Here is a 14,179-nt window from a genome sequence, read left to right as displayed (position 1 = left end):
GGGTGGCCCTTAAAAGGATTCCCTGGGCAGGAGCCCCAACTACCCTTTGTTCCTTTTTCTGGATTTATTTTTTCATCAATTGATGGACTTTTCTGTTGGAGCAATTCTTGGAGTTACATTAATTCATGGACCTCTCTCCTCAAATGGACTTTATTTTCCATATACAATGGACTTTATTTCTTTTTGGACTTACCTTGGAATTTGCTTTGTGTGTTCTTGTTTTCAAAACCTGGAAAAAAGGAAACATTTCTGTTTCAAAATTTTGGATTATGTATATATTTACTTGTTTTAAACTTTTATAATAAAAATTAAAAAAAAAAAAAAAAAATCTGCCTTTGCCCTTAGGGGTGTTGAGACTTTTTAAAGTTGATACGGTGGATCTCGCTTGGTCTATCCCAGCCATTCCACACGACCCCAGCCTACTACCCCCCCCCCACGGAGGAGGACAGTGCGTTATGGGAAATGATTAAGGAGGAGGGAGCTGCCCCCCTCATGGTGTAAGTCGCACGGTCTCCGACTGATGAGTCACTTCTCTCCAAATCATTATGGCCAAGATATCAATCTTCTCCATCAATGTTAGGAGCATAAGAGACCCCGTCAGAAGGCAGACTGTTCTTAGTTTCATTGATACCCAACCAGGAGACATAGTCATGCTGCAGGAATGTGCCCTCCCCCCCTCTAGGAGATACAGTCACCTGTGCTCCCAGTGGACCCAGGGTCCCTCTTACTGGTCCGGAGGTGGCGACTGCAAGTCAGCAGGAGTAGCCATTCTGATCAGAGGTGGGCGATTCACGCTTGACGCTGTCCACGATCTCGTTTGCGGCCGCCTGTTGGTCGTAGATGGTTCGTGGGCAGGAGAGCCAGTTAGGCTCATCAACGTGTACGCTTCCCCTGAGAAGAATGAGCGGCTGGAACTTTTCCAGACCCTGAGGACCCAACTCGCAACCACCAGGGCAGTAATAATGGGCGGTGATTTCAACTGCCCAATAGAGGAGGACGGGCGCAGCTCAGGCATCATGGCAAAGTTGGACGTTACCTCCCGCCTTCTCAAAGAGATGGTGGCGGAGGCTTCCTTGAAGGACGTTGTAGGCTCCATCGGAAACAGTGCCGCAAATTACACCTGGTGCCGCCCCGATGGATCTGTCAGCTCAAGGATAGACTTCATCTTTACATCCAGAGAGGTAACGTACAATAGCCACTCCATGGTCCCCTGCTTCTTCTCAGACCATAGGGCCCTTCTCTTCCAGGGGGACCTCGGCAAGGGCTTTGGCCCGGGCCCGGGCTCCTGGAAGCTGAACACAGCCCTGCTGGAAAGGGAGGAACTGATGGAGGAACTGAGGGGTGAGTATGTCAACTGGAGGAAGGATAAGGAACACTTCGGAAAGGTAAGTGAGTGGTGGGAGTTCGTGAAGGCCAAGCTCCGCAGCTTCTTTCAAGCAAGGGGACGTCAGCAGGTGTGCGCAAGGAAGAGGGAACTCAAGAGACTGCAGCGTGAGCTGCAGTCCTTGCAGGACCTCTATGGCTTTGCCACCACAACACAAGGTAGTCTAGGGGTAGATAGACAGAAGGTTGGCGCTGCCACCAAACCCCAAGTTAGAACAGGTGCTGGGAGGGAACTTGATGGGTCTGCCAAAATGATTAAAGAGATCCTGATGTCTAATGGTCTAGAGGATGCGTGGGCGGTCTGTGGTGAGGATGAACAACATTTCTGGACGTGGTCAAACAGGCATGTTGAGTCCCGTTTAGACTATTTGTTTGTTTCCTCGGGGCTGAAGTTAAGCCATTTCAAGAGTAAGGTTAATGGCTTTTCGGACCATAAAAGTGTTGAGTGTATATCGTGTGCCCGGGTTACAGTGATAAAGTTTCTAGCTACTGGAAACTGAATACCCTGCTTTTATGTGAGGAGGATGTATGCCGTGACTTTAGAAATTCATACCCTGCGTGGAAGGCTGAATGCAGGCATGTATCTGACATAGTCCAGTGGTGGGATGAGCTCAAATGTTGCTTTAAGAATTTTTTCATAGGTAAGAAAAGTAAGGAGAAGAGCAGAGCGAGAAAGGCCTTCTATCATGACCTTAACGCTAGACTTAAATCTTGTTACCTTTTGAAAGGCATAGGCGTAGAGAGGTGGAGGGAGAAATCGCTGAGACCAAAAGGGAGATTGAGAAAGGAAAACAAATCATTTTTAATATTCAGGTAAAAGTCCTAGAACAAGATGAAAAATGGTTCTTTTTCAAAAAAATTAGGAGCAAAAAGGACTTTTTTGGGACTATTGATGGTGAAACGGAGTATGTGAGGAAAATGGAGAAGGTGGTGTCGTTTTATGACCAGTTGTTTTCCGAAAAGATTTTAGACGAATGCCTCAAGTGTTTCTTTTTAGATAAAATTGAGGGTCATTTTATAGATCCAGATAAAACTTTTTTAGAGTCAGACTTGAAGGAGTCTGAAATCTGGCGAGTGATTTGCGATTGTTCAAGTGCAAAGACTCCTGGCAATCACAGCCTGCCGGCTGAATTTTATAGAAAATTTTGGGACATTTTAAAGGATGATTTTATTAGGGTGATTGCTGCGGTCGTGAGGAGTGCTAGACTCCCTCTGTCATGGAGGGAAGGTGTCATATCTTTGATTTTTAAAAAAGGTGAGAAAGGAAAGTTAGAAAACTGGCGCCCTATCACATTGCTAAATGTGGATTACAAAATATATGCCAAAGTCCTTGCAAATAGGCTGAAAAGTGTTGTGACATCGGTGATCGGAGAAGACCAATTTTGTGCTGTTCTGGGTAGAAAGATTGTGGATGCCCTTTCCTTGCTAAGAGACATTATTAATGATTGCAGGGAGAGGTCGCAAGACCTGGCAATTGCGTCTTTTGATTTCGAAAAAGCCTATGATAGAGTGGCGCATAAGTTTTTATGGAGTGTTCTTGAACGCATGCAATGCCCTTAAAGTTTTATCAAACAAATTCAAATTTTATATGAAGGCTGCGAAAGCAAGGCTTCGGTCAATGGGAACCTGTCGCCCGCTGTTAAAATCAAGTGTGGGGTTAAACAAGGTTGTCCCCTGTCCCCAGTTCTCTTTATATGTGCAATAGAACCTTTGTTGGCTGCCTTTAGACAGGATAAGGTCATAAATGGTTTCTTCATACCAGGGAGTGGAGGCCAGCAAGTAAAATGTATTTCCTATATGGATGACGTTTCTGTAGTGATAAGAGAAGAAAGGAGTCTAAAAAGAGTCTTTAGAACTTTGGAGTGGTTTCGTTGTGCCTCGGGTTTTAAAGTAAATTTTAAGAAATCATGCATAATGTCTATTGGGAGTTTTTATATGGAGTCAAGCACGGAGCTGCAGATTGTTGCTGAATGTAAAGTTTTGGGAATGTGGTTTTCAAACAATGTGGTGTGCCACAAAAATTGGGAATCGTTGCTGGAGAGAGTAAAAAAAAAGTTATATTTTTGGAAACTAAGATCTCTATCTTTGGAAGGGAAAATCGTGGTTTTTAAGCAAGTTATTTTACCACTGATTTTATACCCTGTGATGGCTTTTTATCCACCTGTTTTGGTTTTTAAGAAGCTTATTAAAATAATATTTTATTTTTTATGGGAATCAAAAATGGAAAGGCTCAAAAGAGTCGATATGTATAAATCCAAGGCCAATGGTGGAAGGGGAGTCCCGGACCTCCGGAAGTTCCTTGGTGCCAAATACCTAGCTTTTGTAATGGGCAATCTGAGTGGGCGCAACCATTTGAAATTCAGTGACTTTGTTAAATCGGTGTGGTTTTTTTGCCCGAAAATATAAATGGTTTCATCTGGTCTTAAGGAAACCATATAGATGGATCCCGTCAACATTTTATATCGTCATAGAGAAGTTTGTACAACAATATTGTTTACAGCATATGGATTACCACATACTGGGCAGACACAAGGCCGTGCTGGCCCAAATTGTGAAGGTGACACCATTTGTAACGTGAGTAACTTCCCCGAAGGGAAAGCCAGGGAGGTGTGGAAAAGAGTTTTTGTCCCATGGTTGGCTAACGACCAAATGGACCTTGCTTGGGCGTGTGTTAATGAGTGCCTCCCAACGCGCTCATTTCAACATAGAAGAGGGTTAGTCAGGTCTCCCCGGTGCCCTAGAGCCGGATGTGGAGAGGAGGAGACTGTCATGAACGTTATGTGGAACTGTGCTTTTGCCCAGGATGTCTGGAGAAAGGTGGCAAAAATCCTTAAAGATATGGGTTGGCCTGGCTATTTCTGCAATGAGTTAATTCTATTTAGGGAAGGTCTGTCCCAGAAGGACTTTAAAGTTGTATGGTGTTTCCTGAGTGCCATGAAGTCGGCTATTTGGAAAGTGCGAAGAGGCTCGGAAATAACGGTAAAATCATTTCAAGAAGTGGTGCCGGGCAGAGCACTTTTGGTGACAGTGGAATTAGGGGAGGGGCTATTACGTTGTTTTGTAATTTATGCTCCGGCAAAGAAGCAAGAACGAGCAAAATTCGAAACAATCAAGATGTTTATACCTGGTGCAGGGCCATAGTTGATGATGGGTGATTTCAACTGCATTATGCCAGGAGAAGAGAGGAAAACTTTAAAAAAGAAACAATCAGACAAAACGTCAAGGTTGTTGGAGGAATTAGTAAAAGATGCATCTCTAGAAGATGGATGGAAGCATTGTAAGAAAGGAAAACCAGGTTATACAAGATCAACAAAAGAATGTGAATTGAGAGTTGATTTCCTTTTTGCAGATAAAGAGATAAGGATAAAAGAAATAGTACTAGAAAGTTGTATTTTTTCGGATCACAAAATGTTGAAAGCGAAGATTTACTTATCTGAGGCCAGAAGAGGTCCCGGAGTTTGGAGGATGAATGTGAGTCTATTAAAGTCACCTGAAATAAAAGAAAGATTGATTAAAAGGTATCAAAAAATAAAAAATACTATAAAAACAAAATAGAATGGTGGGAATGGACGAAGATTAAAATTAGAGAGTTTTTTATGGAAGAAGGAAAAAAGGAAGGAAATAGAAAAAAGAAGTGGTTAATTGAATAAGAAAAAGCAAGCTCTGTTTAACCTGAAGAAATGTGGTGTGGAGGTGGTTGATTTGTTAGAAGAAATGGAACAAAAAATTAAAAAAGCTAATAATGAAAAAGGGAAGGCAATAATGAACAGGATCAAGATGAAAAAGCTAGAGGAGGGAGAGAAGTGCTCTAGATTTTTCTTTAGGAAAAGTGTGACTCATAAACAAATAATAAATGTGACTCATAAACAAATAATAAAGAAACTTAATGGATATACAAGGAAAAATCAAGGCGGGCACCTGCCAGCCAGGTGTGCCTGGGCATCTGGGAAACACAGCCAGCCTCTCCTCTCACTACGACCGGCCCATACTGGGGCCAAGGGGGCAGGCCCACTTGGGGCCCTTAATGGGTTATCGCTTCTCGGCCTTTTGGCTAAGATCAGGCTTGCTTGTTTCTTAGTCAGAAGTGCTACTTAGTAGGGTGCCAGCCGCCTTGGCCTTGGGAGGTTCCTGCGGGTTCCTCCCATGCTGCTATTGGGGTAGGCGCCACCCGAAAGCGTGAGATCCGATCAGCGAACCTTTTTGCTTCGGCATCTAGGTAAGCTTGTAGGCGGTTATGGGCGAATCATTTGAGCCTGGTGCTCCTAGTGCACCAAGGACTTTAAGGCTGGTTGTTGCCGAGCCGAGAAGGGCGGAAGTTACGCTCCGAAGGGTCCAGGAGGACATTATTGAAGGCTTGTTTGGTATGGAGCGAGAAAATTTTTTTTGCGTGCAGTGTTTCCCTAGATCTGGAGTTTATGATGTAACTTTTCGGGAACAGTGTGACCTGCAGACATGTATTTCGAAAAAGAATGTAGATTGGGACATTTTTGGTTGAACGGAGTATCCTTTTTTAGCAGTGAGACAAGAGAGAGAGTGCCTGTGACCGTGCATATGTACAATCCTTTCGTTTCGAATGAGCAGATTCGGGTCTTTTTGTATAATTTTTGTGATGTTGTATCAGAGGGAGTTAATTTGAAGAATGTGTTTGGAACTTTCAACGGGAGTCGGGGATTTCATGTTATTTTTAAGAGAAATGTTGGTGCAGCTGGGGATATAAAGCACCCTCCTCAGACCTTTTCAATAGGCGCACATAGGGGGTATCTGTGGTACCCAGGTCAGCCTTATTTTTTAAGAAGATGCCTAAGATTTGGGCATACAAAGGAGGATTGTGGTGGTACGTTTGCCTGTAGAAATTGTAGGAGGGAGGGTCATCAGACTTCGGAATGCCCACATGCTAAAAGGTGTCACATATGCAATGAGACAGATCACTTAGCCCATGAATGTCCTTTTTTAAAAAGGGGACAAGATGAAGGCAGAAAGCCAATGAAATCCTATGCAGAGGGGCAGTAGGTGGTCTAGGTCTTGGAGCTGAGGAATCTGAGGAAGTTGTAAGAGATGGCGAGTCTGTAATGACCCAAGAGCAGCCAAATCCTTCCCCTGTGGACGCAGTTGTGGGTGTGGCTAGTGAAGGAGCCAGAGTGGAGGCCCCAGAGCACCTAGTAGCCGAGGGGGAAGTGACAGTGGCGAGTGATGTGATGCGCACAGGGAAAGCAGGAACAGATATGGAAGTTGATACTGCTTCTTTGAAACGTAAAATCCACTCTGGAGAATCCCTTGGTGCTGCAGATTTGATTGGGTTTATCTCAAGTGACTCTGAGGCCTCTCTAGCGGATGTATCTTCTGATACGGATTCTGTGAATGCCTTTTTAAATTCGAGTCAAGTAGGACTCATGATAGACACAATGGGCTTCCGTAGTTCTGGTGAACCTCAAAATGGTGGCGCATCTATAGGTGAACGTGAGTCTAAGGGTAAAGGTAATGTATTATCTACAATTAGTGAAGGTGAAAGTAAAAATGAAGAAGTGGTACACGGAACCCCTGATGTGAGTAACAAAGCGAAAAGGTTAAAAGGTGATAAAAAAATTGTGATGGTGTCAAATAAAATAAATTAAAATGTGTAAAACAAACTTAAAAATAACATCTGTAAATGCCCGCGGAATAAGGAATAAAGATAGAAGGGCAGCAATTTTTAAGTTACTGGAGTCTTATAAGATGGACATATATTGCCTCCAGGAATGTAACCTGGAGGAGGAGCCAAAGGACTGGACATTGGGACTTTCTGAGTGGTCATTGAATGAAAAGAAAAATCAGGGGGTGGGGATTTTGTGTGGGAATAGGATGATCAAAATAAATAAAAAAAATTGAGATTGAAAGTGGGAGGGCTAGGGTGGTATGGTGTGAATTTGGGGGAATGGTTTTCAGGGTTTTCTGTATATATGCTCCTGTGGAAAGAAGGGAAAGATTGGATCTTTGGGAAAAATTATCTTTATTTTTGGGAGGGAGGGAAATGTCTATTGTAATGGGGGATTTTAATTGTATCATAAAGGATGGTGATCGGTGTAGGGTGGGTGATGGAGGGAGTGGAGGGGTAATTGATAGTTCAGGGAAAGAATTGGGACAAATAATAAAAATTTTTGGTTTAATGGATTGTGTTGAGGGTGAAGGGTTTACTTTCTTTAGTGAAAAAGGGGATGTTAAATCAAGGATTGATTTTTGTTTCTTATCAAGGTGTTATAAGGTGTGGAAATACGTATTTTTAAGATTCATCGGGAGCCTTTCACAGATCATGGGAGGATAGAGAGTATCGTGAGTATGTGGGTTGGTAAAATGTATGGAAAAGGTGTGTGGAGATTGAATGTTGAATTGTTGAAAGATAAAGATATTTGTAAAGAATATAGGAATGCATGGGGGATATGGAAAGAGAAGAGGAAGAACTTTAAAAGTGTGACTGAATGGTGGGATTGGGTGAAAGGTGTGACTAAAAGATTTTTTATAAGGAAAGGAAGTGATAGGTTGAGAAAGGAAAGAGAAGTATATGAATGGTGACAGAAGAGATTAATATATTTGCATGAAATGAGAGAATGGGGAAGGGATGTTGAATGTGAATTAGTTGGGGCTAGAGAGAAGATAAAAATGTTTTAAAACAAAGAGGTAAAGATATTTTGATACAAAAGAAAATGATTATAAAAGAAAAAGATGAGAAATGTACAAAGTTCTTTTTTAAGAAAATTTTTGAAGGTAAGATGGGAATGGAGAGTGTTAGGCAGGAAGATGGACGTGAGGTGAAAGGAAATAAGAATATTTGTAAGGTTGTAAGTGAATTTTATGAAAGGTTGTTTTCTGAAAAAATCAGAGATAAAAGTATGGAAGATTGTGTGTTTGAGAATATTGAAAAAGTATTGGGAGTGGAAGAAAAAGAAAGGTTGAATGTACAAGTGAGTATGAATGAAGTGGAAAAGTGCATAGAGAGTATGAAAAAGGGGAAGACACCTGGGAGTTATGGCCTGCCGTGTGAGTTCTATAGTACATTTTGGGATCTAATTGGAGAAACATTATATGAGGTTGTGTGTAAGGTTCTGGAAGAAGGGAGAATGTCTAAATCAATGAGTAAGTGTGATAGTATTGTTGTATAAAAAAGGTGAAAAAAGTGATTTGAGGAATTGGAGGCCAATATCCTTGTTAAATATAGATTATAAGATCATTGCGAAGATAATTGCAGATCGAATGAGAGGAGTGATTGTTGATATGGTAGGTGAAGAACAATTTTGTGCAGTACCTGGTAGGAAAATAAGCGAGGGTTTGGTGTTAGTAAGAGATGTGTTATGGTATTGTAGTGATAGGAAGATTCCGGTTAGTTTGTTAGCTATTGATTTTGAAAAAGCGTATGATAGGGTGTCGCATGTATTCATGTTTGAGATTTTGGAAAGAATGGGTGTGCCTGAAAGGGTTTTGAAGTGGATTAAGTGTTTGTATAGGGACATTGGGTGTAAGGTGATTGTGAATGGGTGGTTAACTAGAAAGGTTAAGGTCAAATCAGGGGTGAGGCAAGGATGCCCTTTATCGCCTGTGTTATTTGTATGCGTTATAGAACCTTTGATTAGAAGTTTGATGAATGATAAGTGTGTTAGAGGTGTGGAAATACCTTGAAGAAGTGGGAGGAGTTTGAAGGTAATGGTTGATGGATCTTTTTTGTGGTGCAAGTGGTTTTAAGATAAATATGGATAAGAGTGAGTGTAAGATGTTTGGAGAATGGAAGGAGGTTGAATCAAGTGGGTGGAATGAATGTAAAGGGAGTTTAAAAGTTTTAGGAGTAAAATTTGATAGGGATTTATGTGGGAAAGAAAGTTGGAAGGATGTGAGTGGGAAAGTGAGGAAAAAGTTTGGGTTATGGAATTTGAGGAGTATGTCTTTGGAGGGTAGGTTTCTTGTTATTAAGGCTGTAATAATGCCAATTTTGTTGTATTTGTTTTTGGTATTTCCAGCGCCAGATAGAATTTTGAAGGGTATAATAAAAGATATTTTTGGGTTTTTTTTTAATTCTAAGATGGAAAAACTGAGTAGAGTGAAAGTGATAAAAAAAAAAGGGTGTGAATGGTGGTAAGAGTATGGTTGAAGTTGAAAAATTTTTAGGTATAAAATATATTAGTGCATGTGTGGAGTTAAGTCGGAAAGAAGGGATTGAGGGATGTATGGTGAGATATGTGGGTGGAAGTATTTTGAGGAGATGCAAATTTGGAAGAGTCAGGTAGGAAGGCCGGTTTGTTTTGTAGCGCCATGGTTTTATGTGAGAGTCGAAAGATATATTAGAAGATTTAGGTTGCAAGATGTGCCTGGAGATGAATGATGTTGTAGGAAAAAGGTAATGATGAGAATTGTTGGAATGGAAGAAATGGAAATGATTGGTGGAGTTAGGATGGAGGATTGTGAAGATGTGTGGAAAAATGTATGTTGTAAGGAAATTACAAATAGACAGAAAGACATTGCGTGGATGTGTGTACATAAGTGCTTGCCAACAAAAGAGTTTCAGAGAAGATGTGTAGATAGTGAGGTGTGTCCTAGGAAAGGATGTGGGATGGTTGAAAATATGGAACATGTGATGTGGGAATGTAATTTTGTGAAAGAGGTGAGGAAGTATTTGGGAAAAATTATAAAAGGTTTGACTGGTGTGGAAGATTTGAATTTTGAAATGATGATATATGGGTTGTGCAGTTTAAATAAGGATGAGAGGAGGATATATCAAAGTGGGTGGAATAAAGATTAAGAGGAGGGTGCTTTTGGGGTGGGTTATGTAAATTTTTGTGTGTTGTTACTCCCTCTGCTGTTTAATATTTTTTGTTTATTTTGTGAATGTAATGTATGGATGTTCTTTGTAAGTTGTATATATTATTTTAATTTTTACTTCTATTTGAATTTTAAATAAAGAATTAAAAAAAAAAATCTGTTCTTATCAGTTTAATATCTGATAGGTCCCCGATCTGGGGACCATATATTAAATGGATTTTTAGAACTGGGAGATGGAAGTAGAGCTTGCTCGGTCCACTCCACACATCGCCCTGGTATTGCAGTGCTTCCAGGAGTGGTGCAACTCTCTTATATGGTACTCCAAAGACAGAACAAGACAAAATCCTCCTCAGGAAGGAAGAAATGGCAAGAAATGGCTGCAAATGGTAAGAAATGGCTGCAAATGCCAGGCAGGTGTCAGTCACATCTGACTGGCAAACCTTTGGCCTTGGGGATTTGGGATCAACCTCAGAGGAATGCTTCAGGTGGATGGAAGAGGAGAAGCGATAACCATGTAGGAAGATTTTTCAAAGGAGAGGTGCTTTGGAGTTGGATGTGGGAGGACCCTAGGATGGATTTCTGCGGTCCGGAAATAAACAGCCCTAGCCATGTCTCAGGTGAGCTGAGGGTAAAAAATTCAGTTGTGGTGTCGGTGGATCAGATGGTACTGGAGAAATTTAGTTTGAAGTTTTTTCTGCACCAAGTATGCCTGAAGACCCCGCAAGTAAAAAGAGATGACATTTATTGTTTAAAGGATCATAAAAAAGGCGAATTTTTCATGTCTTTTGTTAGTAATGATGCCTACAATAATTTTGTAAATAACCTAAGGAAAAATGCAATGAACAAAGATTTGTGTGGATTAACATTCTGTTTATTGAGTGAAGCTGCAGACATTATTGTGGTAGCACATATGTACAACCCTTTTGTGCCTTGGACTGATGTTCTCCTATTTCTAAGAAGGCAGTGTGAGAGTGCTGTTTTTCTGGGAAAAATCTTAAACTCAGAAGGAATTTGGAATGGAAAGCTAAGGTTTAGAGTGAAACTACGGCAAGAAAATGGTGGACTAAGGCATCTGCCTTCTGCTTTCTTCCTGGGAAGGAACAGGGGAGTGATGTTTTACAATGGAATGCCGAGTTTCTGTACAAAGTGCGGTGGCTTTTACCCTTCTAGAAACGAATGCACAACTGTCGGATCACGCTGCCGAAGATGCGGGGAACTAGGGCATGATGCAAAGGTGTGTACAAAAGAAACAGTGTGTAATGGCTGTGGGGAGAAAGGGCACATCTTTCGGAAGTGTCCGAACAGAAAAGAGAAATCTTACGCCGAAGCCGTGGAGGGGGAAAAAGCGGAAGAAACACCGAGAGAATTTTTACCCTCGGCAGAGACAGGGGCGAAAATGGCGGAGCAGAAGGAGGAGCTGGCTTTGCCACAGGTGGAGGAGGAGGCGGAGTCGACGTCGCCAGAGGTGGAGGAGGAGAAAGTAGATGAGGGCGGAGACTTACAAATCGAAATAAAAGATATGGAAGAAAAAGATTTCGTTAGTGAAAGTCTAGAAGAAGCAGCAAGCCCAGCAATTGATAGAAGGGTAGGAACATATCCTAGAAAGGCGGAAGAAAAAAGGGATGTTGAAGGAAGACGGAAAATGGACGAATATAGACGGACGGTGTCTAGGGGGAAAAAAATAAAGCTGGAAATGAAAAAAAATAATATATTTTCTGATCACAAAATTTTAAAAGGAAAAATAAACTTACCTGGATTCAGTAGAGGGCCGGGCATTTGGAGATTAAATGTTAATCTTCTTAAGATTCCTGGGATAAAAGAAAAAGTTATTAAAAGATACCAAGAAATGAAGAAAAAACAGAAATATTACAAAAATAAAGCAGAATGGTGGGAGTGGGCAAAGGAAGGAATAAGATTTTTTTTTCAAGGAGGAAGGAAAGAAAGAAAGTGCAAGGAAAAAGAAATGGTATAAAATGATGAATACAAAGAGACAAGCCTTAATAAATTTGAAACAGTATGACGTCTATGTAAGAAGACATATTAAAAGATGTTGAAGGAGAAATAAAAAAAGGGATTCACGAAAAAGGAAAGGAAATAATAAACAGGTCAAATATGGAGAAGATGGAAAAAGGGGAGAAATGTTCCAGATATTTTTTTAAAAAAGGAATGTCTGATAAACAAACAATGAAAAAGTTACATGGTCACACTGAGAACAACAAAATATTAAAAATAACACAAGAATTTTACAAAGAACTTTATGGAGAAAGGAAGATTGATGACGATATGATGGCAGAGAATTTGAAACTTTTAGAGATGAAATTTGGGAAAAAGGAAAGGGAAGAGATGGAAATAGAAGTCAGCAGTAAAGAAATTTTGGAAATGGTCAAAGGTTGTAAGAAAAATAAAGCACCAGGGGAAGATGGTCTCCCAATAGAATTTTATCAAAGTTTTTGGGATATTATTGGAAAAGATTTTGTTGAAGTGATTAAAGATGCTTTTGTACTAAATAAGATACCAGCATCATGGAAAAAAGGCTTGATAACATTGTTACCAAAGAAAGGGGATCTAGAGGATCTTAAAAATTGGAGACCTATATCTTTACTAAACGTGGATTACAAAGTATATGCAAAATTATTAGTGAATAGATTCAAAAAGATGATTCAGAAAGTAATACATCACAATCAAGTGTGTGGGATGATAGGAAGAAATATCCATGAACAGATAAATGTTTTAAAAGACCTCATTGCGTGGTTTACAGATAGGGGGCAAGATCTAGCTCTAGTAACCCTCGACTTCCAAAAGGCTTTTGACCGAATTTCTCATAAATATTTGTGGACAACTTTGGACAAAATGGGATTCACAATGGAAATGATAAATTGTTTGAAAAGTTTATATAATAAGACTACAAGTAGAGTAATGGTAAATGGTTTCTTGACCGAAGAAATACAAATAAATGCCGGAGTTAAACAAGGATGTCCATTATCCCCAATATTGTTTGTGTGTGCCTTGGAACCTTTGATGTGTGCAATCAGGAAGGACAAAGTGATAAAAGGAATAGACTTACCTGGCAGTGGTGGAAAAGAAATAAAAGTTTTAGCTTACATGGATGATGTGACGATGCTCTGCACATCGGAACGGGCAATAAAAAGGACTTTATGGTCAACCGAAGTTTTTTGCACAGGATCAGGTTTCAAGTTAAATTTGGAAAAATGCAGATGCCTGATCATAGGTGAATGGAAAAGTGTGGAAATTAAAATAAAAACACAAAGAGAAGCTTTGAAAATTTTGGGGGTGAAATTCGACGAGTTCAACGATGGTAGACAAAGTTGGACAGAGATGTTGGAAAGAGTTAAAAAGAAATTTAATTTTTGGAAATTAAGGAAGCTGACAACGACAGGGAAAATTCTGGTCATTAAAAATGTAATTTTGCCAATACTAATGTTCTTGGGCTTGGTGTACCCCCCAAATGACAGAACATTGAAGAAGTTGAGTAGAGAATTTTATGTCTTTTTATGGAGTTCAAAAGCGGAAAAATTAAAAAGGATAATTATGCAAAAACCTTTATCAAAAGGGGGCAAAGAAGTACCCGATATAAAAATGTTTTTGTGGACTCAGTTCTTTTCTACATGTCTTAAAACGGTAAAAGAGTGCAAGAGTGATTGGGCGATTTTGCTAAAGTATGAAATAGGTTATATCTTTCAAAAGAAAGGGTGGTACCGAATGGAGAAAAATATACCATGGCGTTTGTGCCCGCCAGGACATTACAAAATTATTGAAAAGACAATTAAAGAATTTGATTTAGAAGGAATAGAACTGGACATATTACTGGATGCAAAGAAGATAAGGAAAAGAAAAGGTCAAAAAGAACAAGTATGTCCAATAAACAATCTTTCAGAAGAATTAATAGAGGAAACATGGGAAAGAGTCAATATGAAAGGTTTATCAAATGAGATGAAAGATTTGTCATGGGCAATTGTACATGAATGCCTGCCGACCAAAGTGTTTCAGTACAAAG

The 14,179-nt window shown here is 40.1% G+C and overlaps 1 non-coding gene across 1 annotated transcript; it reads left to right on the top strand.

Moving 5' to 3' along the window:
- The first annotated feature begins 10,280 nt into the window (after positions 1–10,280).
- On the top strand, positions 10,281–10,473 carry LOC140330233 (U2 spliceosomal RNA). Its single transcript, XR_011920702.1, has one exon. It is a non-coding gene; the product is annotated as a U2 spliceosomal RNA (small nuclear RNA).
- The last annotated feature ends 3,706 nt before the right edge of the window (positions 10,474–14,179 follow it).

This window comes from Pyxicephalus adspersus, chromosome 4, assembly GCF_032062135.1.
Source record: "Pyxicephalus adspersus chromosome 4, UCB_Pads_2.0, whole genome shotgun sequence".
NCBI classification, from domain to species: domain Eukaryota; kingdom Metazoa; phylum Chordata; class Amphibia; order Anura; family Pyxicephalidae; genus Pyxicephalus; species Pyxicephalus adspersus.
The sequence above is the reverse complement of the archived record's forward strand: the minus strand, read 5'-3'. Positions and strand labels throughout refer to the sequence as shown.